The sequence below is a fragment of the Pteropus vampyrus genome, unplaced genomic scaffold, assembly GCF_000151845.1.
Source record: "Pteropus vampyrus isolate Shadow unplaced genomic scaffold, Pvam_2.0 Scaffold170, whole genome shotgun sequence".
Lineage (NCBI taxonomy): Eukaryota > Metazoa > Chordata > Mammalia > Chiroptera > Pteropodidae > Pteropus > Pteropus vampyrus.
In genome coordinates this window covers 942,303-958,936 of record NW_011888951.1, presented here as the reverse complement: position 1 = coordinate 958,936, position 16,634 = coordinate 942,303, and the positions used below count along the sequence as shown (strand labels likewise).

Genomic DNA, 16,634 nt, shown 5'->3' with positions numbered 1-16,634 from the left:
AGACACTTAATACATGTATAGAGTGAAAGAACAAACCATTCCCTCTCATGGAGAAGTCTGGAAAGGGCCAGAGAGTGTCAACTCATCAACGAGAAGACTTATCAGAGGTCACCAGAAAATAAGTACAAAAACATATCCAAGAGATCAGCAGCTGGTCAATCGATGTAAGCCACTTGTAGTTATGTCTAAATTGGGGGCTAGGATCCAGGAACAGAACCAGAGGCAAGGGAAGAGATCCAGAGCCTCTGTTTCCAGCTGGGTGGGTCACAAGATGTTCCCTTCTAGGGGCTGGAGACTGGTATCCCAACACCAGGACCAGGAAAACAAATTTCACAGCTTTTTCAGGGTTATGTAGTTAAAATAGACATCTCTGTACTTTGATAAACACTTTCCTTCTTCTTGTTTTCCCAACCATTTCACATTGTAGGTGACAGGGAGCTATAGAGATAAATGTACTGGTGGAATATCATGACAGAAGGTGTGCTTAAGGCGTATTAGTCTGTTAGAATAGGTGGAGATAAGCCACATAAGAATTAGGGAGACCAGCTAAGATATTAACAGATAAGAGAGAACTAAGAGAACAAGCATTACAGTAGTGAAAATTGGAACAGAATGAACAGAATTGAAATATATGACAAAGGTATACTCAGTTGAGCTTGGTAATTGCTAAGATATTTAATAGCATCTTGTTTTGACCTGATTTCTGTTTACTAAGTACTTTTATATCCTGTACCTCATTTGAGCCTCATACAAAATTGTGTGTTAAATAAGGAAACAGACGAGAGGTGACCTGCCCAAGTTACATATGCTGGGAGCAGCTGGACTGGGGCTGGAGTCCATGTTTCCTGACCACCGTCTCTAAGCCCTCCAAACAGCATCAGACCATGTGTAACCTGGAGTTAGGGTTATAGGAATGGCTCACCTCACTCTTCCAGGATCAAGCAGTCTTTGGCCTTATTTATCTATTCATATTTATGTAAATGAACATTTATAGCCATGCATTTCCCAGAAGAGAGTTCAGGTGGTTCCCATCAGCTCTGGGAGTCTGATAACAGCCTCAGCAGCTGCTGCACCAGAGACCCCAGTGCCTCACAACAGGCTTCATTCCCTGTGAATCAGACCTGATTTTCGTCTTTACTGTTTTTTCCTGATTACTGTAAAAATTCTGGGGTCATTGTAAAATAACCAATTAAAACATTTTTAAAAGATAAAATGCTATTTACTCTATTTCGATCTACTTTTTCACTTGATAAGATGAAACAAAAACACTCACTAACATTGATGGAGCCTCTAATAATTGTCAGGTACTAGGGGAGGCACTTTTATATACAGTATCTCATTTAATCCTGACAATAATCTCAAACAAGTCTGTTATTTCCTCTATTTTACAGATAAGGAAACTGAGATTCCCAGAGAGAAACTTGACCAGGGCTGTTGAGCGGCAGAGACAGAATTCTGGCAGGTCCTAAGATTTCAGAGCCCACACACCTAACTACAACCGTATTCCAGGAATATCTTTCTAAGTCAGACAAAGTCAATCATGTCTGTTTCTTGAAAAAAAAAAAAAAAGGTTGTTATCTTCTTTAGTCTCCTAAATGTTTCTTAGGTTTAGTTAACAAGAGTTGAGGGGCCAATCTACAATTTCTTTTTTTAAAAAGACACATCCTTCAAGTAGGTTTAAATAGGTTCTTTCCTATCTCCTTGCTGAGCCAGAAATCCTCATACTTATGCCCTCTTATCTGTGATAGACAAAGCACTTGACCAAAACAGGAAGCTTGGACTTTGGGTTAGGTCCTGGCTACACCACCAACTTACTGAATGGTCTTGGGCTAGTACCCTCACTCTGCATCTCAGTTTCCTCGTATTTATGATGAGAAATTTGGGTGGTCTCTGAGGACCCTTCCAATTCTGACCTACTATAACATGTCTCTCATGACTTCCTAAAATGTGGATAGGCTTATTTTATAAGATCACTTATTTACAATAAAATTTAAACATTCACAGTAGTATTCAGAATAGTTGAATGACAGGGGAAAGGCGATGGAGGGTGTATAAATATCCTCTGGCTGCTGAAACGATTGATCACAAACTCAGTGGTTTAAAACAACAGAAATGTATTCTCTCAGTTCTGGAGACCAGACTTTAAATCAAGGCATTGGCAGGGTTATACTCCCTCCAGACTCACTAGGGAAGAATCCATTCCTTGCCTCTTCCAGTTTCTGGTGGCTGCTGGCATTCTGGGCTTGCCACTACATCGCTCCAACATATTTCCAGTCTCAGTAGTCATGCTGCCTTCTCCTCTAGTTCTGTGTTGAATGTACCTCTGCCTTTCTCTTATAAGGACATTTTTTATTGTACTTGGGACTCACCCAGATAACCTAGGCTGTTTCCAGATCCTTAACTTAATCATATTTGTAACAATCCTTTTTCAAACAAGGTTACATTGCAGATTGCAAGGATTAGAATCTGATATCTTTGGGGGCCATTGTTCAGTCTACTACAGAGGGGCACTGAAACCTCATTTCAGTTGCTTTATGATGACTCTCAAGGTGATCTCTCAAGAACATAACCATGAACAACATGGGGCCAAGCAGAGGTAAATATAAACACACTGTGGATATTTGATAGAGGGGTGAGGGGGAAGCAGAAAAAAAGGTCAAGAGAGGCTGATTGTAGTGGGATTGTTGTGTAATGGAGATAATGTCTGCTATCTGAAATGATACAACTGTGCCATGCTGACTAACTTAAAGGCTGCACCCCCAGCAAGCCAGGACAAGACCATCAAAGGGCCCTAGAGTAATTTTAGATTAACCATTTGTTGTAAAATCAAACAGCTTCTTGGTGCCAGAATGCTCCTTTTCTGGCCCTTCCAATTCCCTGCAATACATTTAACTTTTTTTTTTTTTAAGGAAAAAATAAGCCATACTTTTCATCCCCGCTAGTACTACGCATATGCTCCTTAAAATAGATATGAGATTTCTCAGCTCACTTTTTCTCTTGCAAATTCAGTACTTCAGGAAATTTTCTTCAGTCAAGGTTCAAACGATAGTTTAGTAAATCTAAACATGTCTACCTTCTCAGAAATTTCCTAAGAAATTTGGATTCAAGACTGGATTCTACCAGTACCAACTGGGTGCCTTTGGTTAAGTCATGTCCTACTCATCCACTGAGAGACTGGCTCTTCTCAGCTACTTAATCTTTCCCCTCATTTAGAATAATCTTGAAAATGTCTTATGTCAACTTCTAAATTGTGAACTCTAGATGGCAGGGAAAACATTTTGAATAAAATAAAGGCTAATTTATTGAAACACGTGTTCCCTCTAGCACTCAATAAAGCCCCTATAAATCATGAAAATTATTCCTGTTTTAGAGATGAAAAAACTGAATACTTAGAGAGGTTAGTTGACTATCTTAAAATTGTACAATCAACCAGAGAAAGAGAATTCCAGATTCATAACTTATCTGAGTCCAGGCTTTGTACTCTTTCCCCAAAATTATGCTTCCTCCCTTATCTCTAGCACAGTATCTAGAACATGAGGAATCTGGGAGGAAATAGTTTATGGATAAGAATAAATTAAGGAATGGAAAATGAAAGAAAAATTGTATTTACACTAAGCATGAGCTATGCCACCTCTGGAGTGCTGGAAATCTCGAGGTATGTGTATGAGAGAGGGCAAGCAGGGGAATATTGAGAGGGGCAGTGAGATACAAAATAAAGCCTTACAAATTACAACTTTTTACACTTCTCAAAGCAATTTTCATAGGTACAATTTCATTGGATTGTTACAAAACATCTGGGATGTATAAAGTGTCAGAAGTGGATTCCCACTTTTAGTAATGGAAATATAATCTGAGATATTATGTAACTACAATTCCTAGATGGTAGGGCCAAGATTAAATTCAATGCTTTTCCCACTGGGCAGCATACTCTCTCTCTCCATGGACTCCCCTAGTAGGCCACAAGTTCCTTTCCTATAGTCTACTCAAAGGTCCTGAGGCCAGCAGCCTTCCACCAGCGCCCTACAACAATCATGAGCGCGCGCGCGCGCACACACACACACACACACACACACACATACACACACTTCCTTTTCTATACTTGTAGTGTCCTAGGGGTGAAGAAACAAAGATGAGAAGCCTGGGGAAGGAACAGAGAATCTGTAAAGGGCACAAGGAACCAGACTAATGATATTGTCATCACAGCTTTCCCAGAAGGTCTTGAGAACTTTTTCCAATGGGTTCTAGAAGCAAACTATACATGTGTATATATTTCTGGGTGTGACTAATGACCATGACATAAGAAAAGTCATAGATCATCCATTATAGGCATGGTGTCTCTGCAAAGCTTAAAACAGACCTAGGTGAACACCTAGCTCTTCCATCCTCTTGTTGTGGACCATGGGCCAATTTCTCTCACTTCATCTATGGAGGAGAACCACAGAATGATTTTAAGGATGAAGGTGATCATCAATATCATCAGTACAAAGTGTCTAACACAGATCCAAGCAAATAATTATTATTTAAACTATTCAAAGAGGCTTCTTCTTATTTAAAATGGATATATTTACATATTTATTTTTTGCAAATGTAACAACTCCATTGCATTAGTTCAAACCTCTAGTAAGTCACAAGTTATGAGTTAATTAGTTGTAACATAAGCTTCTCCAGGTTATAATCTCCATGAGGACAAAAATATTTTTCTTTTTTAACACTTTATTCTCAATGTAAGATACCATGTTTGCCACATAATGGGCTGTCAATGAGTAGTAGAGAAGGTTGAAAATAAACAATGCATTGGACTAAGTAAAAATATCAATGTAGCCAACTACAGCATTTACTCATATGTTGTAAAAGCGGCTTCAAAAGAAGCTCTTTGAATGTTTATTCTAATTTGAAATTCATCTTTTGCTCCAATTGTAGAATGCTTGAAAATAATATGGTTTTTGCCTAACACCAAGAAATTACTTATAATTTTGTGTAACAAATTTATAATTCCTAAATGATCATATGATCATGTACAAAAAGATATGTGGTAGACATTTGTTGTTTTGCCTATTCATTTTCCTTTCCTTCAGCATCTGTGTGTGTCAGACCAGTTTTCCTTTGAGAACTTCCTTACTCCAGTCTCAGTCCATATCATTCAAGGAGGACTGATCCCCACTCCTGGCTCCAGGGTGGCCGTGTGACCCTTCAACGAACGAAAATATAACAGCACCCTGGCCACTATATTGGCCTAGAGATGAGCAGTCCCAAGATTTGAGTTAGACCAGCAGTCCCAACCTTTTTGGCACCAGGGACCAGACTTCTTATGAGAATCTAATGCCTGATGATCTGAGGTGGAGCTGAGGTGGTGATGCTAGCTCTGGGAAGCGTCTGCAAATACAGATGAAGCTTCACTTGCTGGCCCTCCATTCACCTTCTGCTGTGAGGCCTGGTTCCTAACAGGCCATGGACCAGTACCAGTCCATAGCCTGGCAATTGGGGACCCCTGAGTTACACTATGAGAACAACATCTCTGTCTTTCACTTGAAATTACCATGTATATTGGCCATGTAAAATATGCCTGATTTGAAGATGCCAATGGCCATTTCGCTGCCATATGAATTTGCTTGAGAATGAAGCCAGTCAGAGGAAAGAGGGTCAAGACAAGGAGTGAGGCAGGTCACTAAAGATAATCTGGGTCCAGCCAATGCAGGTAAGTAAGCTAATAAATTTCCCCTTTGTTTTCTCAAGTCAGTTTCAAGAGTTTCTTTCTCAAAACATCAAGAAGCATGTCTAATACAAATGATCACATCAAAATTACCAATAGTTCAAGAACAATTAATAGGAGAAAAATATAAAATTAGGACAATTCCATCTACTAATTTATTTTGTTAATTATGTAGGATAAGAGCATTATCATTCACTTTTCAAGAAAAACTTATGTTCATTGAGCACAGTCAATATTTATGAAGACCTACTATGTGTTAGACACTGGGCCAGGTCCTAACATGGGCATGCTCTGAGCCAGCAATTGACTTTGAGGACTGATACACTGAAAAAATGCCAGTGCATGAGGGCGGATGGATTTTTCTTCAAAGGGCCATTAAGTCAGCTCTCCCTTGTGTCTGGTATAAAGCATGCAAATGACTGAATGCTTTTATTAAAAAGTGAATTAAAGGTCAGAGGTGAATTTCTCTTAGTCCTTAATTTCCTGTCTGTGTGCCAAGGGCAGGCAGGAGAGGAGGGAGGGGCCAGGGGGCATGATTTGTTAAACACCAGATGAAGATCCGTGGTAGCTGAGAGAGGCTGTACCACAGGATCTGGCCAAGCTGAGCCTAGAGGCTGAAGCTGTGGAGAAATGGTTCCACATTTCTGTGGTCGGATGTTTAATATTGTCAAGGACACCAGTTGAAGGAGTTATTAAAAAGGGGGGGGGGGCGGCGATCAAGGCTTGTCATTTAAGCAGATGAGGTGCAAGAGTGAGAAACAGATGCTCAGATTTCATTAAACAGACTTCTGGGGATCTAGAATAAAAATTCGAATATGACTTTTCATTTTGGGGTTTTATTCATTATTATATGTCTTCGAAACAATACCCTGCCACTGGGCTCTCCACTAAGTGCTAGATTATCACAGAGTCAAGCTGACTTGGGACTGAACAAAAGCTCTGCGACTGGCTATCTCTATGCTTCACTGGACATTACAAATTCTCTGAGCCTCACTTTCCTCATCTTAAATCAGAATATCAACATCTGCCTGTAGAATGGTGTGAGAACTGTGTGATGATGCATGCAGAAGTACTTTTTAAAAACCTTGTACATAGTAAGAACACAGCAAGTGTTGGTTTTCTTTTCTTCCATTCCCAGTTTCACATAATTCAGCAAACATTGAGGCATTCTGTGGAGCAAGATGTTGGAATGGGACGGGACACATGATGGCAGTTATACAGCTGGCATTTGTATCTTACATCTGTTATTTACCATCCATGATACTTTGACAGTTTTCCTCCTTCAAGTTCATAGTTTATTTAATCTTACAGATGGGTATAATCACCATTGCTTTATATACCTCACAGCATTGTTAAAAGGATCAAATGAATCAATAAATTTAAAACTGCTTTGAAATAAATATATATCAAATTGTACATGAAATAAAAAAACATATTAAAAAAATTTACAAACATTAAAAGTAGATCGATTTTGGCAATGGATTCTCAGATATGACACCGAAAGCATAAGCAACAACAACAACAACAAAATAGATAAATAGAACTTTATCAAAATTAAAACTTCTGTGTATCAAAGGACATTATCAAGAAAATAAACAACCTATAGAATATGTAAAAATATTTGCAAATTATATATCTGATGAGTCTAGTAGCTAGAATAGATTTTTTTAAAAACTCTAAAAAGACAAAAAGTGGGGGTGGGGGGAGGTGAGGCAAAGGACTTAAATAGACACTACACCAAAGATCTACAAATGGCCAACAAGCACATGAAAAGATACTCAACATCATTAGTCATTAGGAAATTGCAAATTAAAACCGCAGTGAGGTACCACTTCACACCCACTATGATGGCTATAAAAAAATAATAACAACAGTGGAAAATAACAAATGTTGGCAAAGATGTAGAAAAATTGGAAGCTTTATACATTGCTACTGGAAATATAAAGTGGTTCAGGAGCTGGAATGGGGAGAAACTGCTTTAAGGGGTAAAGAGTTTTATTTTGTAGTGATGGAAATATTTCAGTAATAGAAGTGACAGTTGCTCCACATTGTGAATATACTAAATGCCACTGAATTGTTCACTTTACAATGGTTAATTTTGTTATGTGAACTTCACCTGAATAAATTATTTTTTAAATAGATTGATAACTTCAATAATGTTCAAAAAAGGTTTATCAAAAAATTGTTCCCTATCTAAATATTTTTGTTTTTTAAAGAAAATATAGTTGTTATCTCATAATTTTTTAAATAAAACAATAAGTGCATCAATAAATCAACTAATAATATTATCTTGGAAAAATAGTCTGTTGTAAGGAACAGAGAGAAGATGCCAAATAAATTTTCAAGCAATGTAACAGAATTATTGCCAATGATATCACTGTTTTGTGTCAAACCATTACCAAGTGAAATCAAAAAAATTAAAACTATCCATAAATTTGCCAAAAGAGCATGTAATACTATGACATAATGGAAAGAGTTTCCAAAGTATGTTATTTGTTTATTTTATATTTTGGTAATCCCTGTCCTTGTCTCTACTGAAGAATGTTCTTTCTTTAAATTAGAACTAGCTAAAAACTATTTAAAGAATACTAAGTGACAACATTTATCTCAGCTCTAAAGCTCAGTCAGCTGAAAAAATAAAGTTGAAAAAATTTACAATTAATTTTACTGCTAAATCACAATTAATTTTTCAATTAATTACAATTAATTTTACTGCTAAATCACAATTAATTTTTCAATTAATTACAATTAATTTTACTGCTAAATCACAATGAAGACTATTCTAAGTTTGTTTATAGTGTGAAATGTGCTTATATTGATAGGATATTTTCTTTTAATGATGTGTTTTAAAGCTTCAAAGCTTATTTATGTGAAAATATTGCATGTTGAAAGAATGCTATTTGATCATTAATAAAATTTGGCCTAAGTGTGTGTATATATATCACTCAGGATGTCACCTATTAAATGAAACTACTCTAAGTGTCTAAAACAGGAGGAATTTAATATAAGAAGCTGGTTGCACAGGTAATGGATGAGTGAAAAGCTACAGGAGACCATGAGGCACTCAGAGGTTCACAATGGCTAGAAGTTGCTACTGCTCCTGGACTGGAAGGACAAAGCAAAATGCCCAAGAGTCAGGGTCACCTGGTTGAAACTGGAATTATCATGAACCAGGGGCCGTGGAAAAGATAAAGTGTCGGTTTGAGATAAAAGACAAACAGAGAGATGAAACACCTTGCCTTTTTCCTTTTTCCCACCCTCCAATCTCTCGCCAGTCCAGCCCTTGGGGAAACCCAGTCAGAAGCTGGCAGGTTGGTATCAGAGCCTAGGAAACAAAGACTTCAGGCGCCAGGAGCTTCTGTAACATAAAGGTAATCAGGGAAAAATGAGGAATGGACCTGAGGATTAGATGGTCAAAGACCAATAGAGAGGGCAAAACTAATTAGCATGTGATGAGTATAACATCACATGAATTAGAGACATCCAGTCATGTACATTTAATCTCTGTCCTCTGTACTTTGGGAAATGGGCTGTCTCATGCTAAGCTTACTTGTATATAGTTCGCTCCTGGATATAATAGAAAGAGCACAGAAAAATAAATAAATAAAGCACTTTATTCCACAGGTAACAAAAATATTACACATCACTTTACACAGCACTTTCTATATATTATTTTCATTATTTAGATGAAGAAATTCAACCTTGAAGACTTGCCACAAACCTGAACTTTCCCTGATCCTTGATTCCTCTCTCATCATCAAAGCGTCATGGAGTCTTATCTATTTTCACATCATGATCTCTGAGTTCACTAGAGAGATAGATATAATCTCCTAATATTTATCGGAAGAGAAAAGGAGGAAAACAAGGAAGACTAACTTACAGCTATTAACATGTATTCAATGCAATATGAAGTGCTTTGTTTACATTATTTCTTTTAATCTTCACAATAATCTGATGAAATGTTATTTTTATTCCTATTTTACTGGTGAAGAAAATTCAGAAATTCAGGCTCAAAATTCAGATCTAAAATTCAAATCCATATCGCTCTTAATTCAAAGTTCATGCTCTCAGTTATTATATGCTACAACCTCCCAATGAAGAAGAAATGATATCTATTCCTTGTCTACTCCAGTAGATTCTTATGATAAAATGAGATAATACATGTGAGCACTCATGTGCAAACTATGAATATCCAAGCAACATTACCATTATTATTCTGTACTTATTATTGTTTAGCACTCCAAATCTCAAGCCATTCTTCCAGAGTTAAAATACAGGTTAGTTATACTTGCTACAAGTTACCCAACATCTCAATGCCTAATCTTAAAATTAGAAGAGAAGGGAAAATAAAACAACTTATATTGAACCTTTTTGTGCCAAGCACTAAAGTAAGCACTTGGTACGCATCTTTTCATTTAATTTTTGCTAAAATATGCAAGGTAGATATTATTATCCCCATTTTACAGATAAAGAAATTGAGGTTCAGAAAGCAAAGTTAACTAATATAAGATGTTATAGTTATTAAATATTTAGATGAAATTCAAACTTAGGTTTTTCTTGCCTGAAAACTCATGATCTTTCTAACACATCCTTAAGTGGTTGCCAGGAATATTATCACAAAGAATCCTCATCATATACTGTAATATAGATATTAACATCCCATTTTATAAATGAGGAAACTGTGGTTCAGAAAAAGCCAATGATTTGCCAGTAGAACAAAATGGAGAGAACCCGAGCTCTGGAGAGAAAGTCCTAGATTCAAATCCTAGTTTTGTTATGTATCGAGTAAGTGACTTGGGTTATTTAATTCCCTTCTGTAATGTAGGAATAATAATACATGCTTTATGAGGTCGCTGTGAGAATCTAAAGAGACAAGACGTGTAAAGTGCCTGCATGGAATGAGTTCTCAATAAATGGTAGCTGCTGTATTTTTGTCATCATTATCTAACATTCATAACATTCCTCTTATGAAATTAAATGAAAAAACTGGAAATGGCATAGCATACTACATGCTACATAGTAAGTATTCAATAAATGATAGCTATTATCTTATCATTAGCTATCAAAAATAGTCTTTGCACTCCCATCTTCTGACTCAAAAATCCACAAGAGGAGCCCTTGTCTTGTCTCCCCGGCAGGATTTCCTCCATAATAAAACCCTTCAAGTTCATTCAGGTGCAGTCTGATCCCTCCTTCCCTGTAATCTGGTAACCACTGCTATTCTATCTCTCAAGACTTCCACCTCCCCGCAGGCTCAGGGCAGAATAACATCCCTGTCCTTCCTCTGAGGGATGTAAGGAGGCTTAAATAATTAACGGTTGTAGGGTGCTTTGAAAAGAGAGCGCAAAATACCATAAATCCCAAGAATTAATTCATAAAATCAGTGGTGGGCTTGACAATTATATATGTCCTATTTGTTCAGCTGTGAGAATAGTGCAGAACGTCAAAGTCTGGAGTGTGGTCCAAATCTCTCAGGACCAAGGATTTCCTGCAACTCTATATTGTCTGTGTTCTCTAAGGCTAGGATTGCAAAGTTCCAATCTTTTAAATACAGCATTAGGAATAGTTGCATTTTATTAATTTTTTAAAAAAATCTCTGCACTCCTCAGATCTAACCTGCGTCACAATTGGGTTTTGGAAGGCAAACAAAATGAAAAGCACAGACAACCTGTAGTTAGCAGAGCTTTGTTGGAGTTCTGGTTCCATCATTCTCTAACTGGGAGCACTTTGGTTCCTTACATAACCTATCTTAGTCTTCATTTCCTCCTTAGAAAAGAAAAAGCTAATAGTAATCTAGAAATCTAGGCTGTTATAATAAACTAATGAGATAATGCTTACATATTCATTCACCAGAAGTTTACTCAGTATCTTATTTTGTGCCAGACATATTTGGCAATAGCAATCAGAAAACAAAATTAAAAATATTTCCCCTTCACAGAAAATTACTAAACAGTGAAGAATAGTTGCCATGATTACTTTCACCTTAGGATCTATCATACCTTCTCAGAGATTTTGATTCACCCTTATCTGATTACTAAGAATGCAAATGTATTATCTGTACCTAAGTTCTTGCCTCAGGCTCTGTTTTTTAGGGAACCCAAATTATAACATTAAAAACTTGCAAAACACCTTTATGCTGATTATCTCATTTCTACCTCAAACTACCCAAAACTGCATGTATTAATTACATTCAACCCTAATTTTAAGCACTGATCATTATTAAATAGATGTGAATATTCATTCATTCAACAAATATTCCCCAAGCAGCTACTCTGTCTTAAGCACTGTTCAGTATAATTTCCTACTCTACTTTCTGACACTTTTTAATATCTGGAATTTCATCTTTGCCTTTTATATTTTCAAGCTCTGAGATTTAGTTGACCTTCGAAGTCATCTCATTCAGCCTTTGACTCAACACAGAGTCTGCCTAAAGCACTCCTGACCATGGTCAGCCTTCACTTAAACACTTCTAATAAAGGAGGAATCACTTCCTCACAGAGATATTCTTTAGAATATCCTGTATCATATTCAACTAATATCTTCCTGCTGTGTCTACCACCCACTAGGTCTGGTTCTGATCTCCGTTGCTTCACAGAATGTCAGCTTTCACTTCCATATTATTTTTTACAGAATCATAGCATTTGAGTATTAAGTGAAACTTAAGAATCTTCTACAATACCTTCATTTCAGAAGTGAGAATATTGAAGCAAACTGAACATTAGTGAAATGCCTGAAGTTAAAACCTCAATTCTAGGCCAATGTTCTTGCCACACAGCATGTGGGCTCTCATCCATCTTGATTAATTTACTCAATATGCTAGCCACTTGTGCACACTCCACATGTGTGTTCTTCCTGTTGTTTCCACTAACAACTCTTAGCTTTGACAAGTTTTATTAAATAAATAAAGATTTATGGCTTTAATGTGCCTTATTAAATACTCAGTTGCTTCTAATCAAAGTCACAAAGTTATTAAATCATTTCATTAGTTTCTATCAAAACCATGATTTTTTTTAATGGAAGACCAACTTATCATTCATTCAACAAATGTATATTTAATATATACCATGTGTCAGGCATTACTAGGTGCTGAAAGTCATAAAATTGAAGAAGATATGGTGTCTGCTATAGAAAAGCTCACAGCAATTGAGTTGGAAGATACATACACTAACCTAGAAGTCAAGAGTGTAGACTCCAGTGTCAGAAGGCCTTGGGAGAGGCTCCTAGCTCTCCTACTTACTAATTACATAACACTGAACAAGTTACTCAACAACAGTAGATCTCTATTTCATCATTAGTAAAATGAGGTTATGTAATATAGTATTGACCTCAGTATATTCTAATGATGATTAATGGCTCAATTATAGCCAATTTTAAATAGTACATAATAACTGTTTAATAAGTTATAGCCATTACTATAGTTATTATAATTAATAAAACTTCTGTTAATTTAGCCAATGTTTATGATGTTTCCTCTGACAGGCCATCTGTTATATATGATAGTCATGGATATGAGCTATCCAGATTGCCTTCAAGGAGGAACTTTCTGACTTATCCATGGAGGATGTGATAAATAGACAGCCTCCAGCTGTCGGCAGCATCAGGGTCTCTATTAGGTGGAAGGAGCTGCTTCGCTAGGGTCACATCTTTCTCAGAGAAGCCCATATCTGGAGACAAGGCAAAGTGGGGATATAAAGGTCCAGTTATCTGAGCGCAGGTCAGATCAACTCTAATGAGCAATATCCGCTCCAGCACTTGTCACCAGCTCTGCCCAGTTTGACTTCTTCCTCTTCTCCATCCTGCTTCCTCTCAGGTGTTGATCTCTAGTAGACATTCCACATTCCAACCTGTAACTCCATGTCTTCCTCCAGAGAACCCCACATAAGACAATACTGGGCAGTAACTAGGAACATGAGCTTTGGAGCCACACTGCCTAGGTCTGAATTCTGCCCTTTATTTCAGATGAGTCACTTAATGGTATGTTTTCTTGGTTTATTCATCTGTAAAATGGAAATTACATTAATACCTACCTCAGAGAGGTGGTGTGAAGATCAAATGAGTTAATCCATGTTAAAAGCTTAGGAGAGTACCTGGCTTTTTCAACCATTCAGCAAATGCTAGTTATTGTTTCCAACATTACCATATTCTAGGCCTTGCACCACACCCTTGGGGACATGGAGAAAGATCAGGCATGGTGGCCCTTCCCATGAGGAATTCTACTAAGTGTTACAATAGATGTGTCTGAACAAGAAAAACCTGTGGCTGTGGAGAAGAATATGCTGTGAGAAAATTCATAATTGGGACAGAAAATCCTCCAGAAGCTGTAAAAAATATGGAGAAAGCAAGTCAAGTACTACTTCATAAAGGAGATGACAGCCATGTGCCACACAAAGAATGAGGGGAAGTTTGAAATGAGATTCGAGTCAGGCCATAATATCCAGGATACCACAGTTCTGCTGTAAACAACAGTAGACACTAGTCTACAGCCATGCCACACTGAACATGCTCGATCTCATCTGATCTCGGAAGCTAAGCAGGGTCGGGCCTGGTTAGTACTTGGATGGGAGACCACCTAGGAAGACCAGGTGCTGTAGGCATAAAAAAAATAATTAATTCATTAAAATAAATAAATTAAATGAATAAATATATATATATATATGACAGACGTTAATAATGTATATTGCTGTCCCCACGGTACATAAAGGGATTTCACTTCCATTCTCTTTCCGTCAGCTTTTTCACTTCCACTACCTGGCAATGTTCTTTAAAACCCCAACAATTACATTAATTGCAAGGTCAGACGAAGCCCTGCCACCAAGTTTGCCCCACTGAAAGCAACATAAGAAAGTGTTAAGTCAAGTGGATTTCTGAGAATTTTACTCAGGAAATACAAATGATTCTACCTGAACTAGTCACAAGACTATGCATCCTGAACACTACATTGAGAAATTTCTTCCATTCACAAACTCTACCAGTAGGGACAGCTAAAATTTAATGTATATGGTATTAGTCCCTCTGAGCTATTTTTTTCTCATAAATTTTATTTATAACACAAATAAAAAGACAAGGTTTGTTACTTGTGCTTATAACCCATTCAAAAACTGCAAGGTGCTTTTTATACTTGATTACCACCTACTTGACGTATGTATTTTAATAAAACCAGCAATGTGTGCATATTCTCCCAATATTCATGAAAAGTCATGGGAACTGTAAATTACACTAACCATAAATTTGCTTAGGATTGACACAGTTACATAAAAACAAATGACATATTCAACTTTTTTTTTTTTAGCAAATCTCCATTTAAAGAGCTGAATGGTTGTGGGGGGCAGGAGGGAGGAGAAAGTATGAGGAAGGAAAAAATGTATTTTATCCCCACCACGACTGCCATGAAATAGAGAAAGCATTATTGCCATTTTACATACGACAAATAATGAGGCCCATAGATAACAGAGTAAGACAGATAAGCAATGACTAACAAAATTGTGACCCCCCCAAAAAAGTACTCTGCTATGACAGCCATGCTGTATAAGAGAATCCAAGCTCTGGAGCCCAAAATATACAAGTTCAAATTGTAGATCTGCCATCCATTGTTTGTGTGACTCTGGGCATGTTTTGAACCTTTGCGTGCTTCAATCACCTCAGCTATAAAATGGTAAGCAAAGCGCCACCTGTCTCTTAGACTTATGAGAATTAAAAGAGGTAAAGGATGCAGTGGCAGTTTAATAATTTAGTCCTTCTTTTCCACTTCCTCACCGTATTCCATAGTCTTCTCTATCTGTAAGTGAAGGGTTTCTTGGGTCATGATGTCAAATTCTTACCCCTGGTCCCTCGTTAATTGACTCACTACAGAGAAGAATGGCTGGCCGAGAATTAAATCCCAGTTCAACTAGCTCAGAATCCTAATTCTGCCTCCCTGACCATTCTGATACCACCCAGAAATCTTAACTTCCTTCACTACTATTAGCTTCCTTTGGAAAGAGATTCCAACCCAGTCTGAATCAAAACTCAAATTCCTAGAATCTTGGCAGTGGAGGGACCTTCATAGACATCCAGTTCAGAACATTCCCAAGATGAGTTCTACAGCTCACTTGTTCCACGGACTATTACCTAGTGCAATACCAGGAATCATATGTCTCTCTTGGGAGGTGTATATTAAATAAACTAAAAAGACCTGCAATAGAGTCACACCCTTAACTTTGTTTTCCACACCATTTCCAAGTACTGACTATAATTCTCTTTTTGCAAAGGACCTAATAACATTTTGTGGGACCAGTGCATATGACATGCAGTTTCAGAAATGTAGCCTCAGTAGTAATAACTTGGGTATGGAAATGGCTTCTAATCCATGGAGACCCTTGCTAAAACCTTAAGCTCTAGAACCCAGGAGGCAAGAAGGTATTGATCATTCTCTAATCCAACCTTTCAACATTACCCATGGAGAGTATGTAGCTCAGAGATGGCAAGTGACTTTCCCATAGTCAGCTCCTACGTAAGCTGGTGGCAGAGATTAGACCTGAATCCAGTTTCCTGAGCCCCCAGGCCAATATTCTCTTCATAACCACAGAGCCCTTCTGTTTTCAGCTTAGGCCATGGATTGAATTAAGAGGGTTTGCCTAGTGCATCCATCCATCCATTGATTCCTTCATTTACAAATCCTCCTGTGTAAATGAACAAATAGAGAACAACGTGGTTCTGATCTCAGAGAAGTATGTACAACAAAGTAAAAAAAATGGAGAAATAAGAGAAATTCCCCAGAAGAGGTAGATTGTGGAAGGAAAAACAGGGACTTACCATGTGATTAAGATCTGGGGAGGAGGACTGAAGAGGATATCCTAGACAGATGACAGGCTGTGCATAGGCGTTTAGAGAGCATTGGGGAGCTTGAAAAGTTGCTAATGTGTCTCACTTGGTAACTGAGCACAGA

At 37.4% G+C, this 16,634-nt stretch overlaps 1 non-coding gene across 1 annotated transcript; it reads left to right on the top strand.

Annotated features, from left to right (window-relative positions):
* Nucleotides 1-14,185: 14,185 nt before the first annotated feature.
* Nucleotides 14,186-14,304, top strand: LOC111745925. Its single transcript, XR_002782851.1, has one exon. It is a non-coding gene; the product is annotated as a 5S ribosomal RNA (ribosomal RNA).
* Nucleotides 14,305-16,634: the final 2,330 nt, after the last annotated feature.